Source organism: Bidens hawaiensis, unplaced genomic scaffold (genome assembly GCF_021521415.1).
Source record: "Bidens hawaiensis isolate Kalapana, Puna unplaced genomic scaffold, B.hawaiensis_p1.1 tig00026179_1, whole genome shotgun sequence".
Lineage (NCBI taxonomy): Eukaryota > Viridiplantae > Streptophyta > Magnoliopsida > Asterales > Asteraceae > Bidens > Bidens hawaiensis.
Genome location: NW_027494206.1, coordinates 185012 through 210887, shown reverse-complemented (window position 1 = coordinate 210887; position 25876 = coordinate 185012). Strand labels below are relative to the sequence as shown.

General features: G+C 44.0%; 1 long non-coding RNA gene and 1 pseudogene across 2 annotated transcripts; both read left to right on the top strand.

Annotated features, from left to right (window-relative positions):
• Nucleotides 1–11117: 11117 nt before the first annotated feature.
• On the top strand, nucleotides 11118–13203 carry LOC143572966 (uncharacterized; annotated as a pseudogene). Its single transcript, XR_013142347.1, has 9 exons — nucleotides 11118–11246; nucleotides 11336–11414; nucleotides 11522–11579; nucleotides 11664–11803; nucleotides 11915–12005; nucleotides 12211–12265; nucleotides 12376–12562; nucleotides 12631–12742; nucleotides 12846–13203. The product of XR_013142347.1 is annotated as an uncharacterized LOC143572966 (transcript).
• Nucleotides 13204–14287: 1084 nt separating this feature from the next.
• On the top strand, nucleotides 14288–16200 carry LOC143572956 (uncharacterized). The gene is made up of 3 exons (XR_013142344.1): nucleotides 14288–14425; nucleotides 14467–15596; nucleotides 15940–16200. It is a non-coding gene; the product is annotated as an uncharacterized LOC143572956 (long non-coding RNA).
• The last annotated feature ends 9676 nt before the right edge of the window (nucleotides 16201–25876 follow it).

Genomic DNA, 25876 nt, shown 5'->3' with positions numbered 1-25876 from the left:
AGCTTGCTTTTTGCCACGTGTCATAGTTTCATTGCACCTTCGTTTTCTCTCTCTTCCGTTTTAAATGCATCGCATTAATTGCGATTAGTATATAAAGGGGGAGAGGGTTCTTTGTAATCCACACTTTCACTCTTCTCTTCATCTTTTAAGCGATTTCCGGCGAATACTTATCTTTTTCAGGCAAGCATTCTCCCGAAATCGTTTTCTTCTTCTTTTACAAGATGTCTCGTGATATCGATTCTACAGCTGATGACAAAAGTACTGCTGGTGAGTGCCAGTGTGCTCTGCCTGGCGATCTATATCGGTACGTCGTCAGGAAGTTCATGCTCGAGTCTCTCGAGCCTGAGTTTCCTGAACCCCACCAGACGGTATACGATGCCCCCAGAGGCAAGATCGGGGTTTATGCTGCATTCTTTGTCTATGGGAATCTTAGGTTCCCATTGACAAAGTTTGTTTACCGTGTCCTTGAGAGGCACGGTGTTCATTTGACCGAGTTGCACCCCATGGCGATCGCCAAGATTCGCCACTTTGAGTGGGTGTGCCGGATACTGGGCGTTGAGCCCTATGTTGACCGCCTGATGACCTTCTACACTTGGAGGTGCATCCAGGGGTGGTACACGTTGACAACCCGGATTAAGGGTTTAAAGATCTGCGCGACCGAGCGCAGTCTTCGCGCGTGGAAGAGGGAGTTTTTTTCTTCATATCCGCTCGCGCCATCCCCATTGCCATGAAATTCAAGAACGGGCAAGCACTTCCCAGCCTTCACGCCTCCAACTACCAGGAGGCGGAATGGTTTGCGAAGATATCTCGGGTCCAATCTCCGGTTTACCGTTTGCGGAGTCCGGGATGATGATGCTGAGGATGAGCCGAGTGTGGAAGGCTGCCGATGCGCAAAAGATCCCAATTGTCCTCGAATACGGTTCGAACTCTATTCCTTACGGTATGCTTTGTCTCTTATTGTTGATTCTGAATTGCTTCTAACTTTTTTCCTGTTTATTTCAGAGGGGAACGACCTGCAGTCGCTCCTTAATCCTCGGGAGGCTGACGGTCCCGCCCGGATGGGTACTCGCGCTCTAGACGAGAACGAGTTGCCCATCCTAGAACAAACGGCGGATCGGTTCGTGGAGGTCTATCCGCTAGGCCATGAGATCCTTAGTGCCCGTCGGCCAGGTAAGGCGTTATTCGACCCTCGACCCCTCAATGTTGAAACCTCTGCTGGAATTCCTTTAATCGTATGTTCTGATGAGGAATCCGCAGATGGTCCTCCGTTGGTGCGGAAGAAGAAGACTGCCGGCGGGAAGGGGAAAGAGAAGGCCTCCACTGCCGATCCAGCGCCTCGGTCTGATTCGGAGACCGAGAGCGAAGAGGTGGCGGGGAATCCCGGTGGTGATAAGACCACCGCTCCGGAGATTGCGACCGTCACCTCCGGAGAGCCAAAGAAGACGACGGTGACCGGCGCAAAGAGGCCGGCTCCATCGGGTCCGTCCCCGCCTCTCCGTACCTTTAGGCTCAAGAAAACCCGTAAGTACAACTTTCCTTTAGCTTTTATCTTCATAGCTTAATCTTTTAACACTTTTCTTCTTTACGCAGGCGTGGATGTTGACGCATTCCAGGGTGAAGCGCCGAGTAGTACCTCTCCGCCAATGACGGTAGGCTTGGTCAGCCTACCTGAGGCGTCGACCCAGGCGCCTGCGCCTGCTTCCGCTGGTCCAGTTGCTCACTCATTTGAGCCGACTGTTCCAGCCGAGATGACGTCACCGCCGGCTGTGAGTGCTATTTTTACAGCATCTTTCACCAAGCCGGCGGTTACTATTGCTGCGGATCCCACGGCGGCGACCGCGGCGGCAACCACGGCGGCTGCTACCATGCCCCCGCCATCGGCAACGACGGCCGGTCCATCAGGTACGCATGGGGCTTCCCGCCAATCTTTGCCACCTTCCCATCTGCCTGACCTCTTGGACGGATTTCCTTTGGGTTCAGGTGATGGGTTCGGCGGCTATCGGCCTGTTATTGACCCTACAGGTGCGTAGGGTTCTTCTGGCCCATTTTATATATATATTTTATCATCTTTTCCTAACTGCTTTGTGTTTTTTGCAGTGTCGGATTCCAATGAAGTGTATGTTCCACGATGGAACATTCGCCGAGGAACAACCCTTCGCACCCCTGTGGAGTGCGTGGAATGGGCTCGTCACGCTGCTCCCAGTGGTGCGTTGGGGGAAGCCATGGCTAGCTACCAGGAGGGTAGGCTAACCAATGAGCTTCGGGTTCTCCTGGCCCGGATGCAGCCGCGCGTCGAGCTGCTTTGTCGTGAAAATGACAAGTTAAAAGCAGCTCGCCTCAAGGAAGTAGCTCAGGCGCGGGCTGTCCGGGAGGAGAACCAAAAACTTGCCGCAGTGGCTGCGGAGAAGGAGAAGGCCTTCAAGGCCCTCGAGGTTGAAGTTCAGGCTCGACTCGAGGCCCGTTCCAAGGCTGCCCAAGCTGTTAATGAACAGCTTCGGCTGGCTAAGGAAACTGCGAGGAACGCAACCGAGAGGGCCACCAAGGCTGAAGCTGTTGCTGAGCCTCTGCGCGTGGAGAATGAAGAACTTAAAGCCAAATTAGAGGCTCTCCAGCAGGCTCATGATGCCTTGGCGATGGAAGACGCCAAAAAGCTCCAGGAGATCTTGGACCAGAGGGGGGTGCTTGACCATACCGAGCGGAAGCTAAAGGGCATCGAAGAGGCTGCAGCTAAAGAAGTGTTGCTTGCCAACCTTAACAAGAGTGAAGCCGAACGCGCCCGTAACGAAGCTCAAGCTGCCCTCCAAGAAGCTCTGGTTGCCAAGGAATGGCTTCTTCGGGAAGCGTTGTCTCAGGTAAGCTTTCATGTCCTTACGCTTTTCTTTGTAAATAGAAAGGGTTATGATACTTGTATATTTTGTTGTAGGTTGTGCATTGGGTCTTCTCAGAGACATCTTACGACGATGCTATGAGCACAGCCCTCAACGCTTCTCACGAGGATGGGGAACGGGCCGGCTTCCTGCTTGGTCTAGGGTTCGTTGAGAAAGGCGTCCCGCCTTCCAACTTCCCTTTGTATAATGTGGATACTGAAGCTGCTTATGACCAAGCAGTGAACCAGTATGCCGCCTTCCCGCATCCGGTGGTGGAGAAGGTGAACGAAGTCGCCGCTGCTGATGATGGGCTTTCTATCCTTAGAGCTTTTCTTGAACCACCGCGCTCTACTGATGAAGCGGGTCCAAGTGGAAGTGGTCCTGAAGCTTGATTCCGAAGATCCCTTTCCACCACTAGCGTAGATTTTTGCTTTTGTATAGCTCTTTGAAATATTTGAATTTTGATGAAATAAAGATTGTGTTTGTTCTTTGCCTTGTTTATTTTACGCATGTTTTAACTTAGCAATTTCTTTAGTACTTAGATAAGTTAACTTTTTAACGTGGTAAATTATAAGTTTGTTTTGCTTCCCCTTTCATGATTGTGCGGGTATGACCGTCACTTACACTTAGTAGGATGACTTAACTTTACTTATATCTGACCTGCGTGGAAGTTTTCCTCATCTTTCCTGAGGATAAGTTAACCTTTGAACGTGGTAGATAATAGGTGTGAAGTTTTGCTTCCTCTTTCGTGATTGTGCGGGTAGGACCGTCACTTGCACTTAGTAGGATGGCTAAACTTTACCCTTATCTAACCTGCGTGTAGGTTTTCCTCATCCTTTTTTTTTTTTGAAATTTCTAAGTGTTCACAATAAGTTAACCTTTGAACGTGGTAGATGATAGGTTGAAGTTTTGCTTCCTTGTTCGTGATTGTGCGGGTAAGACCGTCACTTGCACTTACAAGGATGGCTAAACTTTACTTGCATCTGACCTGCGTGTAGGTTTTCCTTATTTTTAGCGTTGTGTTTATGCGGGTTTTGCCGCCTTCCACACGTAACGACTTACTTCTTCCCCCATTTATGCGGTGAATACCGGCACCAGTGTGGGAAGTTCATAAGTATAAAGGTAAGGCTATCAACACATTGTGAAAGGAGAATCATTTCCAATAGAAGTGGCTCTAGGCCTTTTCTTTACAAATTTGGAATTGATCTACATATAACATTTGCGTAATTGAGCTCCATTCCATGTTCTTGGGATGGGAGTGCCATCGAGCCTTTCGAGCCGGTATGCGCCCTTTCCCAGGACTTCTTTGATAATGTATGGCCCTTCCCAGACCGGGGCCAGCTTTCCTCGGCGTTCTTGGTTCGAAGCCTCGTTGTTACGCAGTATGTAGTCTCCTACATTGAAGTTGCAGAGTTTTACCCGCGTGTTGTAGTACTTTTGCATTTGTCGCTTGTAGTTCTCTTCACGCACTGCGGCTAAGTCTCTGCGTTCCTCGGTTAGCATAAGGTCCAACCGTCTTTCCGCATCATTGTCTTCTGGCTGAATCAAGACCCTTGGTGAGGGTAAACCAATTTCGACCGGGACCATGGCTTCAGTGCCATAAGTGAGACTGAACGGGGTTTCTCCCGTACTGGCCTTCTTCAGCGTTCTGTTTGCCCAAAGGACGTGCGGAAGGTCGTCCACCCAGCCGGATCTGTGTTCCAAGAGTCTTTTCTTTATGCCTTCGACGATGCTCTTATTTGCTCTTTCCACCTCACCATTACCTTGCGGGTGTGCCACTGAGGTAAAGGTGTGGGTGATTTGAAATTCTTTCAGCCACTGTTGTAGCTTCTTGTCCGCAAAGTTGGTGCCGTTATCGCTCACCAAATTCTGTGGAAGTCCAAAACGACAAATAATAAATTCTCAAATAAATTTTTTGATATGTTTCGCGGTTGTTTGGGCTAAAGGTTTTGCTTCTATCCACTTGGTGAAGTAGTCGATGGCTACCACTAGGAACTGAACATTTCCTGCTGCTGTAGGAAATGGGCCTGTCACATCGATGGCCCACTTCTGAAATGGCCATGAAGAAGTGACTGGAACAAGTTCATTCTTCGGGCGGTGCGTGTTGGGTGCGTAAAGCTGGCAAGACCTGCATTTTCTGATGTATGCCAGTGCATCCGTATGCATCCCCGGCCAAAAGTATCCCGCGTTGTTTAGCTTGGCTACAACAGCGCGGGGACCTGCGTGTACTCCACAGATGCCTTCGTGTACTTCCCTTAGGAGGTAGTCAGCATCTTGGTTGTCCACGCATCTTAAGAGTGGGCCAAGAAAGTTACGTCTGTAAAGGATGCCATCGATGAGTTGATAATTCAGTGCTTTACAGCGTAGTTTTCTTGCCTGTGTCTTGGATTCTGGTAGTGTACCTGCCGTAAGGTATTTTATAATTGGCGTCATCCACGTTTCCGAGCTGGTTTGGATGACACAAATTTCCTTGTGCGGGACCGAAGGTGTCTCGAGGAGTTCAATGCGGATATCCTTTCCTAAGTGGGTGAAGGCTAATAATGCAAGCTTGCTTAACGCATCCGCAGATTTGTTTTCACTTCGCTTGACGTGTATGACTTTGCAGTCATTGAAATCGCGCATAAGGGATTTTGCTTGTGCGAGGTACAGGGCCATTGTGTCGTTCACGGCCGTGTACGTCCCGTTGATTTGATTGGCTACCAACATGGAATCCACGTGGGCTTCCAAGTTTTTCTCCCCCATCTTACGCGCAATTCTCAGCCCAGCCAAGAATGCCTCATATTCGGCTTCGTTATTCGTACTTGGAAAATCCAGTCGAATAGCGTAAGTGTATTCTTGGCCTGCTGGGTTGGTTAGTTTCAGCCCTGCGCCTGAACCCTCGTTACCGGCTGCTCCATCAGTGTAGAGCCGCCAGATATCATTGATGTCTTGTGCTGGAGAGGGTTGAGCCTCTTCCTGGCACTCTTTTTCCCGCGATGCAGGCACTTCTGCAATAAAGTCGGCAAGAACCTGGCCTTTTATGGCTGGTCTTGGCTTATATTTTATCGCGTATTCCCCCAACTCAATTGCCCATTTGGCTAGGCGTCCCGATAACTCGGGTTTGCCTAGAACGTTTGCAAGTTTAAAGTTTGAGAGAATGGTGATTGGGTGACCCTGGAAATATCGTCTTAGCCTGCGTGAAGCGTGTATTAGTGCTAAGACTAATTTTTCTAGGGTAGAGTACCGGGTTTCTACGTCTGTTAGGACACGGCTAACATAGTAGATTGGCATCTGGATGCCTTTTCGTTCTACTAGCAGGACTGCCCCGGTTGCTCTATCAGTTGCGGAAAGGTATAGGATTAATTCCTCTCCCGCTTTTGGTGCTGTGAGTGTTGGGAGTTCGATCAAGCGTGACCGAATCTCCTGAAAAGCTGCTTCCGCTTATGGTGTCCAGCGGAAGTGCGTTTTCTTTAAACAGTTTCTCAACGTTGACACGAAGGGAAACGACTTATCCGCGTGGTTTGCCAAAAAGCGATTAAGTGCCACCAGTCGTCCATTCAGTGTCTGAGCCTGTTTGATGGTAGTAGGCGATTCCATTTTGATAATGGCTTCGACCTTTTCAGGGTTCGCTCTGAAGCCATCTTTAGTGACGATGACCCCCAAGAACTTCCCTTCTTCCATTCCAAAGGCACATTTGCTCGGGTTGAGCTTCATGTTTATCTTCCTGAGCGTGTTGAAAGTCTCTTCAATGTCTTTTAACATCACTTCTGGGTCAGGGCTTTTGATGACCAAGTCATCCATGTAGACTTCCAAGTTCCTCCCAATTTGGGAATGAAACTCTTTGTCCATCAGGCGTTGGTATGTGGACCCGGCATTCTTAAGTCCGAAAGGCATCATTTGATAACAAAATGTGCCATCGGGAGTCCGAAAAGCGGTTTTGTCCTGATCATCAACGGCCATGTGGATTTGATGGTACCCCTTATACGCGTCTAGGAAGCATTTAAGGCGGAATGGTGCCAACGAATCCACCTTAAGATCAATTTCAGGTAACGGATAACAATCTTTGGGGCATGTTTTGTTCAAATCCTTGAAATCTATGCACATGCGCCATTGTTTGTCATTCTTCGGTACCATAACGGGATTTGCAACCCAAGTTTGATATCTACTAACGCGTACGATGCCTGCGTCAAGGTGTTCCTTGACTTGGGTTCTACACGCGTTAGTTTGTTCTGGCCCCATTACTCTGCGCTTTTGTACGATCGGCGTGACAGCCGGATCGCATTTGAGCTTATGCTCTGCCTTACTCCGTGGTACACCAGTCATGTCAGCTGGTGTCCACGCGAAGATGTCGGCGTTCCTTTGTAATAAGCGCTTAAGTAAGGTGCGTGTGGGATCAACAATTGTCGGGCCAATGGTGACGGCCTGGTCTGGGTACTTGCCATTGAAGGCCCATTTTTCTGGTTCGGTGATGGTCGGTTTAGCCATCTTTGGTTTGGGTTTAGATGAGACAGATGCAATGCATACCTGGGGAATGCCGGTGATCATCGCTACACCCTCAGCTGTTGGCCATCCCATCATGCCGTGGACTGAGGATACCACGGCGTTGAATCTTGCCATCCCGTCTCTCCCGAAGAGAATGTCGTATGTGTGATGTGGCTTCCTCATCACGACGAAGTCCACATCTTCTGTGCGGGAGTGTTTCCCATCCGTAAGAGTGACGGGGAAAGATAGGATACCCAGGGGGGTGTTTGTGCTGCCATCAAACCCTTCCATCGAGGCGCAGATCGTTTCCAGGCGTTCCTTGTCTTCGTCATCTAGCTTGTCGAAGAACTGCCTGTACATCACCGTTGACGAGGCGCCGTTGTCAGCAAGAGTGCGGGAGGTGATGTAGTGCCCCAGCTGGCTTTTGATGATGATAGGGCCTTCTTTGCTGGGTCCTCCTGGCACTCGCGGGAAGCGCACCTCAGCTTCCTTCCACGCACATGGTTCTATCGTTCGCCTTTTTCTTCCTCTGATATTACCATGAACCATGTTGATGCTGATGTCAACGGGCTTTCGTCCGTTGCCTCGGTACCGGTTGTCGTTCCGTCCTCCCTTCTTGATTGATGCCACCAGGTGTGCCAGTCTTCCATCCTTGACGAATGCTTCAATAATATCCTTCAAGGATGTACACTCTTCCGTACCATGACCTTTTGTCCCGTGGAAATCACAGGATTTGCTCTGATCCGCATTAGGTCGCTGCCGGATCATTGGAGCTTTTGGCCACGGTAGCTTTTCAGTGGCGAATATCTCCGTGACGCTTTTGGTGAGTGGCGTCCAGCGGTGCTTTTGACTTGAAGGGTGTGTGTGATTTCTTCCGCCAACAAGAGGGTGAGAGCTGGATGAGGTGTCAAAGTTTACCCTTGACTGCCAGATACCTAGCTTCCTCTTTTTGTTCTGCCGGGCGATCCGAACATTGTTCTCTCTTGTCCTCTGCGTGTAGAGGTGTGTACTCTGGGGAAGATCCCTTCCCAGTTGCTTTTCCGTCTCGGCAAAGCGCTTTGCCGCCGTCATGATGGCATCCCATGTTGATGGCATGCCATCCTTACCCGTCAATGTGCGGATAAGCTCTGGGTATTCGGCGCCTTGGATGAAAGCGGCGCGAACCAGATCTTCACTTATGTTGCCGAGACTTAGCTTTTTGGAGTTGAAGCGGGTGATGAAGTCTAGTAAAGATTCATCTTCCTCTCTAACGCAGTTGAGGATCGTCCACTGTTCTTCAGTGTATTTCCTCTGTTGGCTGAAGTGCTGGCTGAACTTGTTCTGAAAGTCCGCCCAGTCATATATGTGGTGGACCGGTAAACGATCGAACCATGCCCTGGCCGCTCCGACCAGAGTCATCTGGAACATGTAACACCACGTGGGTTCCGTCCAGTTACTGACGGTAGCCTCCGCAATGAACCTGTTCAAATGGTCGTCTGGGTCGGATAGACCATCATAAGTGCCAATGTTGGACATTTGTTTGCCACTTCTCGGGGCGATTGCTTCCGCAATGTCCCTTGCGAATTTTGACTTTCCTGCATTTGTAGCAGTTGGTCTAAAGGTTTTGGAGAAGTCACGCGGGTTTCTCTCCGCATTTGTTGGTTTAAAAGCTTCCCCAAAATTCCTTTTTGGTTGGAAGTCCGTTTCCTTGCGCTTCCTTTTCGCCTTATGGCGAGGGTTTGCGTCGGTATCGGATTCTTCCCTCTCGTCGTCTGAGTACTCGCACTCACTGTTCATATTGAGGTGTTGGCGAGTACTGCCGAATTCGTCAGCCTGTTGAACTGAACGCAAGCGTTTATCCAATTCAGCTTGGAACTCTCTTTGACGTGCTTCGGCCCACGCCTTCACTTGATCTAGTGTTTGGCGAGGGACCCTCGTTCATTTTTCCAACTGGGCATCAGTGAACCCCAGTGGAATATTTACTGCACTTGCCCCGGCTTGGGTAGTCGGGGTAGTGTTCGTAAGATTTATATAACCGCCGGTGTTCCCCCCAGTTGCTGGGGTTGTGGTTACCGGGGTTTCTTGGTCGGTTACTGGCCTTGGGACCGGAGTAACGTTAACCATTTCTTTAGAAATTTTGAAAAAACTAAATTAGTTCTAGCTTTTATGCACGGATGGCGCCAATGAAGAAACACTAAGTGAACCCTGGACAGATTATAGATAATCTGGGGGTTAAGTAATGTTTCCCACGGGGATGAGGTCCAGCAGAGAAGGTTCTTCTGGAGACCTGCAAAACAGACACCGTAAGCTCGTCACTGAGAAGGGGGGGGGGGTTCCTCCTTGTGACCACCCTCCGGCATGAGAATCAGACTAGATTGCTCTGAATATAAGTGTATATTAAGAGATTGCTAGATAAGATTGAGATATCAGATGATCTTACCATTCCAAGGTGTTGGAGTATTTATAGCCGAAGGTAGGTTTCCTAGAAGGTACTGCCGGCTGAATAGTATTCCTGTTCCACCAACAGTGGACTATGCACAGGCCATGCTGGTTGGTGGGTAGGCTACGGCCAACAGTAAAGGTCGGCTGTATACTGTTCCTTTACTGCCGGCTACGCACTGTTCCACCAACTGTAGCCTGCGCACGTCCCCACGTAAGGGTTGGTGAGTAGGCAGCGGCTAATAGTGACAAACAGTACTAGAGGGTGCTCCTCCTCGTATTGTTGTCGGTGAGCTGTCACCCTGTGATTGGTTCATGGGCTGCTCTGGTCAATTTGTCTGTTCCGCCCAAACCTTAGTAGGTATAGTACGAAAGACCTTCCAGAAGCATACGGACTGGCTCATTTGGGCGGGAGTATTCCCGCCTTGCTCATTCCTTCATGTGACTACTGAAGTAGCTAATGCCTTGTGCGTGTAGCCTTGCTGTTAGTGCGGGTAGCCTTCCCTGATGGCTTGTATCCGCAGCTGCGGGAACAGGCGGGGTACTTCACCATTGAGAGGCTTTCCCTGCGGGTGCAGCTGGCGTACTGCGCGTAAGGTTCTTCGAGCATGGTGGGTCCTGCTGGAGCAGTTGGTCATTGCGCAGACGTCCCTGTTCAAGGTGAGTCTTGCGGGTCCAACTGGACTCTGCTGGGACCTACCTCTTCAACATGTTATACTAAGTGTTCAAAACATCATGATAAAAGCTTTCTATAACTCTAACTGAAGAAGAGTCAATAATATTCTAAATCTGTTAATCAAATTATAAGTGGTTAGTCAATGAATTTTGAAATGTATTAATCAAATAAGTAGTAAAATAATTAAAGCTTTATGTACTAAAACTGTCTAAAAGAAATGGAAATTGTGAACTCCAAGCATTATTAATAAATGAAAATGCCTATAAGTGTCCCCTTCAAAAATAAAACCAGACATTTACTAACAAAATTTTGAAAAACTTTAATGGAAATACGGTTGTCTTACGGAGGCGCACGTCCACCCCCTCTATATAAGGTGCATCCGCCGTTGTTTGCTATTACTTAAGAGGATAACTACCTACTAATAACTAAATAACTACCTGACTTAACTAACCTTTTATACTCTTTTAACAGATTTACTGTTAGGCTTGATTTCATGTTAGATTTGTTATTGTGTTTTAGGTACTCGGTTCAGGCTGTTGTCACTGAATATTCCGAAGCCACTTTTCCCCTTGGCAGGACAGCCAATGGTTCATCATCCAATCTCTGCCTGTAAAAGGGTACTAAACTACTAACCAAATAAAATTTCAATTAGTAATTGTTTATTTTAATCATGATCACAAAGTATAATATAATGTCGTTATGCATCATTCTTTCTGTTATAGATACCAAAACCTAGCACAGATCTACCTTGTTGGTTTCTATGAGCAACGTGAATTCGCCTTATATGTATCCTCCATCTCTAACGAGTTGAAAATCCCAGTCAAGTAACCTCTGAATCTTTACAATTTCATGCTGTTAAACTGTTGAAGTTGAACTCACTTGTTCATTTTGTTATTGTGTTATTCTAAAATAGATACTTGAAAGAGGACAAACCGCACGGATCGGCTGGTGGTCTATACAATTTCAGGGATCTAATCATGGAAGATAATCCGGTTTAACCTTCGCCTTCTCGTTCTTGATTGTCTTAATTAAGATTAAAAAAAAAATAAACATAGTGATAATGTATGTGAATGTGTTACTGTGTTCTATTTTATGACAGTCACACATCTTCTTGCTGAACTGTGATGTTTGCTGCATTCCGTTACCTGAAATGCTCGGTAACTAAACTCGCTCTTAAATGTTGATTATGAATATTAAGTTTCTAAATGACCCGAGCTAATATACACGTTTATATATTTTAGAGGCGCATAAAAGATATGGTGGGATGGGAACGATCCTTGTAATTAAGGTTTCCCCTGAATCAGCAGATCAGTTTGGGGAGCTGGTAGCCGACGCTGATACAAATGAATTGCTGCATTATACAGAGAAACCTGAAACATTTGTATGTGCTTGAAGCTTGCATAAAGTCAATTACTTGCCATGTTATACATATTTAAGTCATTACTTTCATCAAATTATTTATCTTTTGGTCTAATATTTATATGATCTATAGGTTAGTGACCGAATAAATTGTGGTGTTTATGTATTTACGCCAGAGATTTTTACTGCTATTCAAAGTGTTTCTGCACAGCGAAAAGACAGAGGTTAGTTATATATTTTATCTACAATTTGTAATATTGCACAGGTACTTTCCTTCTTTATATAACTATATTACAAGTTACATGAATGTAACTTGTTTAACTGATTCTGGGACAACAACAAAAAACATTTTTTTTTTGTTTTTAGGTGTCATTTCATAATTGTGGTATTATGCAACCTTAAAATCTGTCTTCTTTGATTCTCGTGCAGCTAATCTAAGACGCTTGTCCAGCTTTGAAGCCCAACGATCAGAGTCAGCAACAAGGTACTAATGTAGTGACTTAAACTTCCCTGTTTATGGGTTGATGACATAACTGAGTATATAAAACTTATGTTTCTGAAATTTGATAACAAAATTTATTCCAATATTGACAGGAGTCTTCCTGCAGATTTTGTAAGATTGGCCCTCCCCTTTACGGGTTCATATAAGCTCTTGTTTAAATATGTTAAATCGTCTAAATTTGCACAGATTGGTCCAAACGTCTCCATATCTGCCAATGCACGTATAGCAGCTGGTGCTCGGTTGATTAACTGTATCGTTCTTGATGATGTTGAAATCAAGGTACAAGATTCTTTGTCCAAGTAATGATTTTAGCATTTATGGTTAATATTAATATCATGTGGTTTCAGGAAAATGCAGTGGTTATTCATTCAATTGTTGGTTGAAAATGTTCAATCGGGCGATGGTCACGTGTTCAAGCTGAAGGAGATCACAAGGCAAAACTTGGAGTCACAATTCTTGGTAAGATATTGTTTGACTTTGACCTGTTTTATTAGGCTCGTTTTCTACATGTGACCCATTGTTGATATAATGCTAATTCGGTTTGTGTTGTCTTATAATCCAGGTGAAGCGGTTAATGTTGAAGATGAAGTTGTAGTAATTAACTGCATCGTTCTTCCTAACAAGACTCTTAATGTTAGTGTCCAACAAGAAATTATCTTATAAAAATGAAAGATTCGACACCATTTATAATGGCCAAAACGTTAATCGCGTTCATGCTTTCAACTATTCATCTTCTTCAAACAAACAATGTACCGCAGCGTCCCGTTAAGTTAGTGATTGTAATAACATAATGAAGTTAATATGGTTGTTTTATTCTTTATAGAGTGTGTGAGTTTGATAATAAAATGAGCATTTGTATAAGTTTTTTTCTTGTGTATTCTTTGAAATGTGTGGTAAATTGGCGTCACTCGATAGCTAGATGCGTATAACACATAAAAAATCATTAGATGTCACTAGGTCTGCTATTGTGACCTCAATACTTTTTTGCTTTCACGAGGACGTTTAACTGTTCACTAAAAACACCATCCCAGCATAACAATCAAAATTGGGCCAGAAAATAGTTTATGTTAAGGTAGATGATTATATATTAACGAGATGAAAACAACAATAATATTAATGTGTTTTAAATCTAACTATCTATATAATTGTCTATCAAAAAAATGTGGTGTCGCGCTCTGGTCGCTCCAGCCACCAGATTACTTGGTTTCGCTCTCATTCATTTAACCCGGTTTCAACTCGTTTAAGCATGAAAATTCGCGGGTCATGGGTCTAATAGCCGATGGGTTGGTCAAAAATTCCTAACTCTTCCATTCCAAACCCTAGCAATCTCTTCTCACAACTCCACCGTCCCTTTGCCATAATCTAATTCTAACCTGGATTTGTAGTTCAATCCAAAAACCCTAACTGGAATTTTTGAAATCCGCCTCACGATTTGAAGGTTATGTTTTTGAAGCAAATCTCGAGGTCTCGCCGTTACCGCTAGGTAATTTAGGGTTTTTGTTTACAAAAATTTGAAATTGATTAGGTTATGGTCGATACACTCTCAAGGATTTGAAGTTACGCCCGTCTCATAAGGTGGTGTTTGGCAACAAATAACTTACTAACAAATTAGAAAGATTTAATACTACAAATTAACTTGAAGCTTTGTTACTTAATTGTAGCAATTGATTCTGTTTCTTCGGTTAGGGTGCTGTTACTTATTTTCTTTCATGCTTCTGTTGTTCAGGGAATTGATCAGGAACTGAAGTAGTTAGTGAGTGAAGGGGAGTAGTCATCTACAAAGGTATCTTACAAATAAGATGTTTACACATGGATTTTGATAATTATAGGCTCTATTGGCTTTTTTACCACATTTACATGTCAAAATAAAGAATCTAACCTGGGCACTTTGCTTGATATCAAACCATTTAATTGATTTATGGTGGGCATAGTTTATCAAGTTCTTAACACATACCCACCATATATTTATGAAATGCCCACTTAAAAATTCGCAGAGCATGTATTTAACTCTTACACTACCAAATCTAAAGTGTTTTTGTAGTAGGATATCTACAATCATAATTTGTTTGTAGGTGTGTTCTATGATCACATTCTTTTGTTGACAGGAAAGTCTGTTTGTACTTGACAAAAAATGAGGGCCAGGTCAAATTGAAAAAATAAACTATGTTTTGAAGAAAGTAAAGAATTTAAATTACGCGGGTTGGGTCAACCAGAACGAGTCGCCTTAATTGTTCTCATTGGATCTGAATATATTTTTTTTAAAAATTGCATGTAACATTATGTGAACCGCCTCAATTGATATATTCATAAATAACAATGATTTGTTTCTATAAACTGGATTTGGGAATATTGGCGGTTATCTTATGTCCATCTTCCTTCGTTTAACTTCCATTTTGAAGTAAGTATTACCTCATTAAATGTTTTTTTTATCGGGCCAAGGTGTGTTTTTCATACAAGTGTGTGATTGGTGCTTATTTTTTGTACTGTTGACTTTTTGGCAGCATGATGCCTCCTTGGAGCATAAGAAACAAGGAATGGGGATTTATAACAATACCCAACTTTGTACTGAAGGTAATTTTATGTTTTCCAGTTTTGTCCTTTAAACATTTTAAACATTATTTTAAACTAATATAATGATTGCATTAACTTTAGTACAAAAAAATTCTTATTTTTTTGTGTACTACCTTTAAAAGTTGTTGGTTTATTGAAAGTTTCAGATAATTATTGCTACACAAAGTTATGTAAGAGTTAGTGCATTTGTTATTTGTAGAAAAATGAGCAAAAATGTGTCAACGGGTCAATCTAATTCTAACCTGACTTGACCCATAGTACAAGCTGGCCATTTTGACCCGTTAACGTGCCCACCTTTCTTGTGCTCATTCTTTAACATTTGTGTTTCAATGAGTGAATTGGATGAACCTGGTATTTCAAGTTGGTTTCTTGACAATCAACTTAGATGTTAATTCAGGGAAAGTTATTATTTCCGAATTATAAATAATAATAACTAAAAAAACGTTAAAATCTTGAATTTTACTGGTATGGATGTTTTCAGGTAAAACCCACAAGAGCAGGATCAAGTATTGGTGATACACTTGCTTATGGCATTGTTGATTCCCTTAACAAAGTTATACAAATAATTTTTAAGGATTTATCATCCTTTCCACTTAATCTTTGACTTTATTAATCTTTCTTAACCCGACCTTAAACACGTTTCAGTTCATAACACAATCCAATTGATGCCACACACCAGAACTTATAACTCTTTATCAAGTTGAACGGCATCTTCAGTACTCGCCAATCGTGCCCACTTGATGTAAGTTTTGCACGTTCAACGAATCTCAACATTCATTTATTTTAAAATCTAAGCATTTATATTGTTATTAATTGTTGAATTACATGATTGTATTACATTGAGTGTCAAATTTAAATACTTTTTCTTTGTTCTTTTACATAGTAGAAAAGTACTACTTTTGTGGTGGATATTTCTGTTTCTCAGCAAGTTAATATTACTTAAACCGTACTACATGTAGCAAGGTTCTTTTGCCAGTTTGACTTTTTATTTAAAAACTTTTCATATTGATGTGCGTTAGGGTAATTCTACCGCCTTCCTTTTCCCAATTCACTGATGTTGTACATTGTATCTATTTTTATTTCAGTGGAATTCAAATCCCGAAAGGATCACTAGAAGCAAACGGAACTAGGAGCTCGAAAAGCTAGACTCGTACCTATTGAGGTTGATGATAAAAATGGAAATGAAATCAATCCACATATTCCTTAGTATACGTTGTTGTTCCTTTGTATCTTAATCTTGAGAGACTGGTATGTTATTAATATGCATTATTGTTGTCTTCTTTTTTAGGTCTAACTAATAAGACTTTGGTGTAATGTCAAGTCTATATATAAGGAAATCGGTTTTTTGTCCTTTGATGTTAAGTGGTTTTTATATTTGATCCTTTACAGAACACATGCAACACTTCTAATCTGCGGATTTATTTTGCATTCGGTGATAGTTTAGGAAAAATATTTAAAAAACTGCAAACGGGTTAAATTTGGTAGTGTCATAGCTCATAAAAGGTACAAATTCTAATCTGTTTATTTTGCATCCAGTGGTAAGTTTAGGTAAAATATTTAATAAAATAAAAATTGTAAACGGGTAAAAAGTTTGTTACGGATCAAAGCTAAAAGGTGATCTGTCAGAGGACATTTTTAAGTCAAAAAAAAGTTTACAACAACATTTTTTCAGGTTTGTGGTCAAAGCTGGTTCCATTTACTAATATAGTCCCACTGCATATTAAAGGTTAATATATGGGATTACAATTGAAGCTAAGGCATTTTTGAGGAATTCAAATTCAACGTGAATTTCATTGGTCTTTCCTCAGTTAGTGAAGAAACACGGATCCACTCCCCGGGTATGGGTCCTGGATCCAGTGAGTCCACAGGGTATAATACGATAACTACTACCACGATATGAGTATGACTTCCTGAAGTCCAATGACCGGAACCTGCAAAACAGACACCGTGAGTCTCGTTACAGGAAGGACAAGAGGGGGGTCTTCCTGTAACCACCCTCCGGCGTGAGAATCAGTAACGTTCATGAAGAAAGTACTGAAACGTAAATACTAAGTGTAGTCAGAATGTAGGTGAGTGAATGAATACCTCATACCATTTGACAAGGTATTTATAGCCGAAGGATGAAGGAAGATGATTGGGGCAGCTGTCCTCTTTTAGAAGATCTCTGATAACCGTCTGGACACGTGTCCTCTTGTGATAGGTTAAGCTGTACGTCTCATGTGCATGAGTATAACAACCTGGACACGTGTCACCAAATGATAGGACGGATCGCATCCTGTCCATGTGCACGGTTATAACAACCTGGCCAGGTGTCCTTTATTCATTGGTTAGTATGTCACGTATTCCCCAAGTTAGAATCGTAAACCTTCTTCTAGAGAGTACTTGAGTGATGACAGCTGTCCCGCTGGCACTGTCTTCCGGTTGTTTAGGCGGACCGATGTCTTGTCCTACGGATGACTTTTGAGGGTGCCAGGATGCTTTCGCGTGTGTTATGAGGACGTTCCTCCTCACTCGTGACATGCGGGTGATCCATGTATTCCGCGGGTGGCTTATAAGAAGATTATTTGTGACCCGTGGGTGGTACTTAAGGGTATTTGGGTCTTTTTGGTACCTTACCTCTACAAGTCCCCCCAGTACAGTGTTTCTTCCGTGTGAAGTCTTTATGCGGGTGAAATTCTGGACTTAATGTATGTTGGGGATTTTTGTTGTTCAGAAGTTTGGTAGAAAATATCTTCTGTTGGTATGGATAATCATGAGAAAAGGAAAAGTTGACCACTCGCAGGCGCTGTGAACAGATGATGGAACGTTTTTTACGGATGTCACTGTACCCGACTGCGCAGCTTTTTCTCTTTTTCGAATTTCCCGCGTGACGTGTCAGTCAATGGTTAGGTGATATTTTTCTCTCTCTACTGTTCATATCCCATCTCATTAATTGCGATGGGTATAAATAGGGAGAAACTCCTTTTTGAAGTTTTATCGCTCTTTTCTTCTGATTATCTTCTTAATTTCATCTGAACTTTTCATATATCTTTTTTCTACCTTACCCAATTCTCTTTGCAATGTCGAACGTTCAAACTGAAGTTGACGAGATAGAAGTGGCATGGAACTACTCAGAGTATGAAAAATTACTGGAAACGTATGGTATTCCACCCGAGTGGGAACCAGAGTTTCCTTCTATCGGTTCTATAGCCAGTTTCCCACCGCCTGGAAAAATGGCTTTGTATGTCGATTATTTCGTTCATGGGAATTTCCGTCTTCCCATAACAAAATTTCTCGAGAGAATTTTGACTGCTTACGGTATACATTTATCACAACTACATCCACGTGCTATGATGTGAATACGGCACTACGAATTTGTATGTATAGCACGCGACATGATACCCCAAATTGACCGATTTCCGGTTTTTTATCGCCTTGCCAACCGCAGTGGTTGGTATACTTGTCAAGGGTTTTCTAACCGGAGCCTCGGGTATGAAGTTGAGAAGTTATCCGCAGATTGGCGCAACAAGTTTTTTTGGATATCTGAAGATGTGGTGCCTCTGGCCATGGTTCGCCGTCCGGTGAGCTCTGCCCTTCCGGAGGTTGTCACAGTTGTTCATGAGGGTCGTGAGTGGTATCGTGTGCTTACCATGGAGCCCTCGCCTATGCGTGCCTTACCGGAAGAAGCCTTAGTGTAGGCAGGCATGAGTCGTCTGTGGCCAACGGAATTCATGGAGCCCATTTTTGTAGATCTGCACGAGCGTAAGTTCCCTTATGTTGTCTCTTCTCTTTATTGAAAAGTTTAATGATTAAGTTTTTCCTTTTCTGGTCGGAGTTCCATGTTTAATGTTCTTTTTGGGAATAGGGGTTACGTCCGCAAAAGTATTCGCGAGGCGGGGGACCAACCCATACTTGACAAAACTAAATCTCAATTTTTGTTTCCGAAGAAGGTTCGGCTGAACCTGTAACTTCAAGTGCCACCTTTGAGACAGGTGCGTATGTTCTAAACCCTCCTCCTCTTACTGCTGTTACTTCCGATGGAACGCTTGCTATCCTATCATCAAGCGATGATGATGGGGATGCTTCTCAGTTTTCTGCTTCGGAAGAAGAAGAGGACTCTGATGAGGGTGCTTCTGAATTTTCTTCTGTCTCATCTTTGTTGGCAGAATTGGAGAAAAAGAGGGCTTTTGTAGCTTCTCAAACAAGTCATACGAACGTGGAGGCTGCGGATACTGAGGCGGGTCCATCGAAGAAAAAACGGAAAGTACACCGTCCCAGGAAGCCACGGTACAGCCTTGCTGATCGCATTGACATTGTTGAAGGTACGTGTCAATCTTAAAATACTGTATTCTTTTTATGAGGGTTTAGATAAGTACAACTTTGTTATGTAGATCCGTTGATATTTAGTGAGGATATATCGGAGAAGCTATCTACTCCAACTTCTCATACTGAAAAACCATCATCCCCTTTGTCAAGGGGAGAGGCGGAGGATAAACCATCTACTCTGCCTGATGTTGCTGATATGGAGGACCGGCCAACTTCCCCCCCGGTTGTGGTTACTGTAGATGAGAGGATGCCGACTCCTCCGATTGATATTTCAGCGGAAGGTCCTGACAACCCGTCTGTCGTGACACCCGCTTTGATTACCTTTTTCAGACTGGGAGTGTCACAGGGGATCAGCCTGATAATCCTGCTTTTGATGAAGGGAATATCCAGACTGAAGAGCTTCCACGTCGACCTCCTCCACAACAGTCCTCTTCCACCCCGGCTCGCCTTAAACCTTCGGGTTCCCGTTATTACGGGGATACAGGCTTGGGGGACAAACATGAGCTGTTTGCTCCTCCATGGGGCATTACTAATGGATCTTGGTTCTCCCAAGCTAGAACTTGTATGGATTTCGTTGAGCACTGTACACCACCCGCTGAGATGGCACATCAACGTGACCTTTCCCGCCATGATCTTCACACGAATGTGGCTTACCATTTGGCTAATGCTTTGGCTGGTAGCCAGGAAGTCTTAAGCGAATGGCGTACTTTAAGCGGGAAGGTGGGGGAGGCTCGTCGGGCGACTGAGATTGCCAAGAAGGTGGCTGAGGAGCATCGTATTGCTGTCCAAACCGCCAAATGGAAACAATATGATGCGGAAATCGCCCTAAAAAACGAGCAGGATCGCAATGCTGAGGCTGCCCGGCGATGGAAAGAAGCTTGTGAAAGGCAGAATGCCATTCGTGAAGCTGATCGGGCAAAGGTCCAGAAGGATAAAGACGATTTAGTCCGTGCTCAGGAAGCCAATCCACGTTAGAAAATCAAGTGGCCCTTCAGGGTACACGAATTCATGATCTTGAGGTGGAGCTAAAACTGCAGAAGGAGCGAGTCGAACTTAAAGATCAAAGTGCTGTTGAAATTCAGGCTGCTTATGACTCTCTCCTCCAAGCTCATGAGGAAGCCCTCGTGGAATCAAAGGAATTCCGAGCGCAGGCAGAGCACGCAGAGCAGGACCGTCAGTGGTTCCTTACTCGGGGAGTTGATGCTGTAAGTTAATCTTTACCATTCGTCGTTTCACTTTGTTCTTTGATGCTGGGAACTTATGTTTTTGTCTTAACAGGTCGTCCGCCATATCAAAGGAAGCAAGGAGCTGAATGATAGCTTTGCCAATGTGATGGCTGCTTCTTCATCCCTCGGGCGTGTTATGGGGTTTCACGAAGGAGTGAGTTATACTCGGAGCAACCGCACATTTAAAGATCATCCGCTATACGGTGTAAACGTCAAACAAGGTCGTGCGGACCGGGTCAAGGAGCATGACACTCTAGTGTTTCCTTTACAAGATGCGCTTCCGTATACGACGGCGTGCAACTTTTAAAGAGTTACCTTGGGGAGGAATCTGAGGATGACTCTTCGGAAGATAAATCATTAAAGGCTCCGGAAGACCCAGCAGCCTCGAACCCTTAGACTAGGCTTTAATGTTTTTCACCTTGTAATATTTTCTTTTCCCTCTTGTAATTACTTTTTTTGGATAATTAATGAGGAAAGTCTTTTTTGTCATTTGTGCATAACCTACTTGTCTGGTGAAGATATCATTAGGAAATATTCTTGATATTTTATATCTCTTGAGAAAATTTGTCTGAGATCTTCAACTTCTTGAAATGTTTGAAAGTTTTGGATAACTATGGTGACGTGGCGGAGAGAGAAACTTTGTTGAGGACAACTGATAAGGACGTGTATGACGCTTTTGACAACATGTTTTCATTATCTTGAATTTCCCGCCTGACGTGTCAGCCATCCGGCGGTCCGCGGTTTCTCTCTCCTCTGTCATTTTTATGGATCACATTAATTGCGATGAGTATAAATACAACCCTTGCGATCTTCATTTAAACTTTATCACTTTCAAGTCTTCTGTAAACACTTGAGACTTTACAACCTTCTCTGAGATTTCTTCACCCTTGTGGGAGTTCTTAATCTTTTCTGAAATTTGAAATGGCTAAAGAGAAAAAGAGTACTCCTGCTATCGGTGAGGTTGAAGTCTGCCTTAAAGAAGAAGAATTTAACGATGTTGTTAGTGTATATGGACTGGCGCCGGAGTGGGAACCAGAACGTCCGGCTAGCGGTTCTATTGCCACTAGTCCTCCTGCAAAGAAGATGGCTGTGTATATAGACCATTTTACAACGGGGAATTTCCGGATTCCGGTGACGAAGTTTGTCCAGCCGATCTTGACGACATATGGAATTCATCTCTCACAGATCCATCCCTTTGGGATGTTGAGAATTCGACATTTCGAATTTTGTTGTCAAACTCACGGTTTTGATCCCTCCCTTGGCATGTTTGCTGTATTTTACAAAATGACCTTCCGCGACGGATGGTATAGTTTTGCATCCATTGAGAAGAAGAAGACTGTTGGTACGGAGTGGATCCGTAGTCTTCATGATTGGAAACCAAAATTCTTCTGGATCCGAGAGGCCGTTATTCCGTTCACAATGACAAAACGCAAGGCGGAGTCTCCTATGCCCGTGGTTCCTGCTTCCGCTCATGAGGATCTTCCATGGTTTAAGACTCTAACCTCGACTCCCACTTCCATGCGTCCCATCCATGAGGGGGCGATGGTGAGTGCGAAGATGAGCCGTTTATGGCCGTTCCCTGAATTGGAACCGTATTACGAGAAGACTGATAAGAGTGAGCTTGTTTATGGCTTCCGTCTTTTTCTTAATATGAATAATCTCTGACTTTTATATATTTCTGTAGGTGAAGGTTCCGCTTTTAGTTTTTTGTTGGACAAGGAAGGGGTATGATGGTGCGGCGTCCGATTGACCCAAAAGATGGTCCCTTTCTAGATCGGACAAGCAATAACTTTTTGTTCCCCACTGCCCTCCGTCCGGAACCCGTGGTCTCCGAACTGATGTATGCCAAAGGTGAGAAGCATGTCGAAGAGGCCATACTTAAAGGTGAGGGCATTCTACAACCCCGGCCTTTAACTGCCATTACTTCAAACGGGGTGATTGTACTCTTTTCATCTAGCGAGGAGTCATCACTTTGCGAAGAAGTTTATTCAACTGATGCTAATAAAGCTGTGGGCTCAACTGCAGGTCTTACCCGTCGACGAGCCGCAGCTAATTAGGCAACGAGCCATGATGACGTTGACGCTAGTGCGGAAGTTGAGGGTCCGGGACCCGATGAGGCTACTGTCGGGGGTGAACGTCCGGCTGTTGATGCGGGCGCTTCCAAGGAGGCGGGCAGACGAAAGATTCATCCGATAAAGAATGTCTAGAAGAAAAAGTCTAAGAAGACAAATCGTTCCGCCTTGGAAGCCCGGTTAGAATAACTTGACGCGGAAGACCCGTCGCTAGGTATGCAAAGTTGTCTTTATTTTTTATCTGTTTTGAATTGGAATGTTTCTGACCCATTGTTAATGATCTTCAGTGAACCTGGATAACCTGTCTGAGGGTATTTCCGGTTTGAAGGATTCACCTGTCCGTCCGCCACCACCACATCCTAACACTGTTGAGAATCCGGTCGTTGTGGCGGACGACTCCCCACTGAAGAAGAAGGGGGATGACACAACTGATCATACTAAGGTGTCACCCTCTCATAATGTTTACCGCTTCAGGGATCAGGAGGTGTCAGCACGTTTCCTTACGCTTCCCCAACTTCTCCTTCTCCTGAGGAGGAAGACCCCACCCCGCATCAACCTAACTGGTCCTTACGTCGGGATTCGACATTCCGTGACATGGACACATGTTTTGAATTCCTGGGGGAGTGTCTTCCGCACGGTGAAAAAGAGAGACGTCGCCTTAGTATTCGCCAAGAATTGCTAAATTCCCATTCTTATTACTTGGCGAATACTATTTCCACTACCAATGAAATAACTAGGGATTGGTTGGCGATGAACGAACAATGGGATGAACTGGCGGCCTCTACTTCCGATGCTAAAGATGAAGCCCTTAAGGCTATCAACGAAGCTAGGGAGACCGGCCAGGCCCTAGAAGCGGAAAAGGCTGCTTGGTGTAACACCCCGACCGATGGCGGATTATACATCGGGGCGCCACGTATTGTTTCATTACTCGTGACACTATTTGGGTGTCAATATTTAATAAATACATTTTCATTGCGCACGCGCGCGAACACAAATCGTAAAGTAACATAAATCATAACATAACTCAAAATATTCAAATAACATAATTTGTCTTGTTACATTTTAATCTAGGTCCAAAGAAAAAGAAAACATCCTACGTGTCCTTGAGATTCCCAAAAGCAGCTACAGCAAACCTGAACATGTGTTAAAATAAAACGTCAACACTTGCGTGTCGGTGAGAAATCAAGTTTAATAGATATAAATAGATAATAACAAACACTGCGCGCAACATGTGCTTAACTGGGGTTTAACATAGGGTGTAATCAGATTGTGATCAAGCCTAAATAGATCATAGCTCATAGTTCAATCCGTGCTCCCAATCGAGCACAAAAACAAATAATCATACGTGCATGTGTAAACAAAACAAGAAAACCGTAAACGATAGGTCTCCCGTGTTCATCTAATGGATCCATGAAAACTTCGGAATAGGCCGAATAAAGCGGTTAATGATTCACACATACAAATAAACAGCCAAGTAAACGTCCATAACACATGGGGTTTTGCGCACATAAATTTCATAAACAAGTTTAAGACTCAAGTTGTACGAACACATGAACATCCCAAAACGTTAAAAATAAAAGGGGATTAAGTACGAGATTACTCACTTGTAAACGGTGCGTCAAAAGATAATGCAAGAATCCAATTTTTAAACAAGCACAAGTTAACCTATAAATAAGAGGTTATTGGTTTAACGATTGGTTTTTATGTCTTGAATATATGCAGTAAATATCGATTTTTGTTAGTTAAACAAATTAAAACAAAATATATATATTTATATTTATCGAGATTCTGGGCAGAACAGAAGAGAAGACGGAGGCAAAGAGAGGAGTGGCGTTGCTGAGGAACTACGGCAGAGAGCAAAGGGAGAGAGATTTGGGGAGTGTTAAAGTGTAGTGTGTGTAGTGTTAATAAACAAGAAATTAGCTTAATTTATAGGAAAACCCAAGGGAACACAATCCCTTGAAAGGGGGAAAAGATCTTATCAAATCAAGCAAAAGATATTAAAAAGCACAAGTTACCAAAAGCAAAAGATATCAAAAGATATGCCGGCAGCTGCAGGGGATGGGGAAAAGCTGACAGGTTACAGATCAAAGCATGGGAGGTGTCAGATAAAGCACTGTTCAAGACATGCAAAAGAAGATTTCAAAAGATTATGTCAGTCACTTTTTCTGTCAACCAATAGGATTGGTGCGCATGCTGCGCCGAAAGTGGCTTTTCGGACAGATGTCGGAACTGACCTACAGTGCTCATACAAAAGATAAGATATTTCAAAAGCATACAGGCTGACTTAAACTGAAGAAAAGACTTAAGGTCTGGCGCGAGAAGACTCGAGCGCGCGCGAGGGCGAAGGCAGACAGAGCACAATCCTTAGTGCGCCGCGGGAAGAACTACAATCCTTAGCGCGTCGCGGGAAGAACTACAATTCTTAGCGCGCCGCGGGAAGAACTATAATCCTTAGCGCGCCGCGGGAAGAACTACAATCTTTAGCGCGTCGCGGGAAGAACTACAATTCTTAGCGCGCCGCGGGAAGAACTATAATCCTTCGCGCGCCGCGGGAAGAACTACCATTCTTAGCGCGCTGCGGGAACAGTTCGCCTCGCGTATCGCAGGAACAGTTGGTCTTCGCGCAGGCTTCCTTGTAAGGAGTCTGGCGCGTGGAGCTGCGCAGACATCCTTAGGCGGGAAGAACCAAAGGACAAGCAAAGAGTTAAGAGAAAAAGGGGTTCCAGGCTTAAGGGTTAAGCAGAGGGGCGGGACGGCGACAAGAGAGAAAAAGGGAGGCGGGACGGCGGAGAGAAGAAAGAAAGGGACGGGTCGGCGGAAAAGAAATTATTATTATTAGTAAGTAATATAAAATATATATATATATATATATATATATATATATATATATATATATATATAATTTATTTAATGTTAAATTTACAAAGATTAATAATCAAATTTTAAATCATAAAAAGAATCGGATTCGAAAACGGGTACATGGGTCGGGTCGGATTGGGCAGTTGTCACAGTCTCCCCTACTTTAAGAAATTTCGTCCCGAAATTTATCTCGAAGTAGGTTGCGCAGAGAAAAGGTGCGGGTACTTGATCTTCAACTGATCTTCCCTTTCCCAAGTGAACTCGGCTCCGCGCTTGGACTGCCAACGAACTTTGACAATAGGGATGCGACTGCGCTTGGTTTGCTTCACCTCGCGATCCATAATCTCAACAGGCTTCTCAACGAAATGCATAGACTCTTCAACTTGAACTTCATCAAGTGGTATGTGGAGGTTCTCGTCAGTTAAACATTTCTTGAGATTGGATACATGGAAAGTTGGATGCACATTGCTGAGCGCGGGCGGCAGGTCCAGTTTGTAGGCAACTTTTCCCACCCTCGCAAGAATCTTGAACGGACCAACATAACGAGGTGCAAGCTT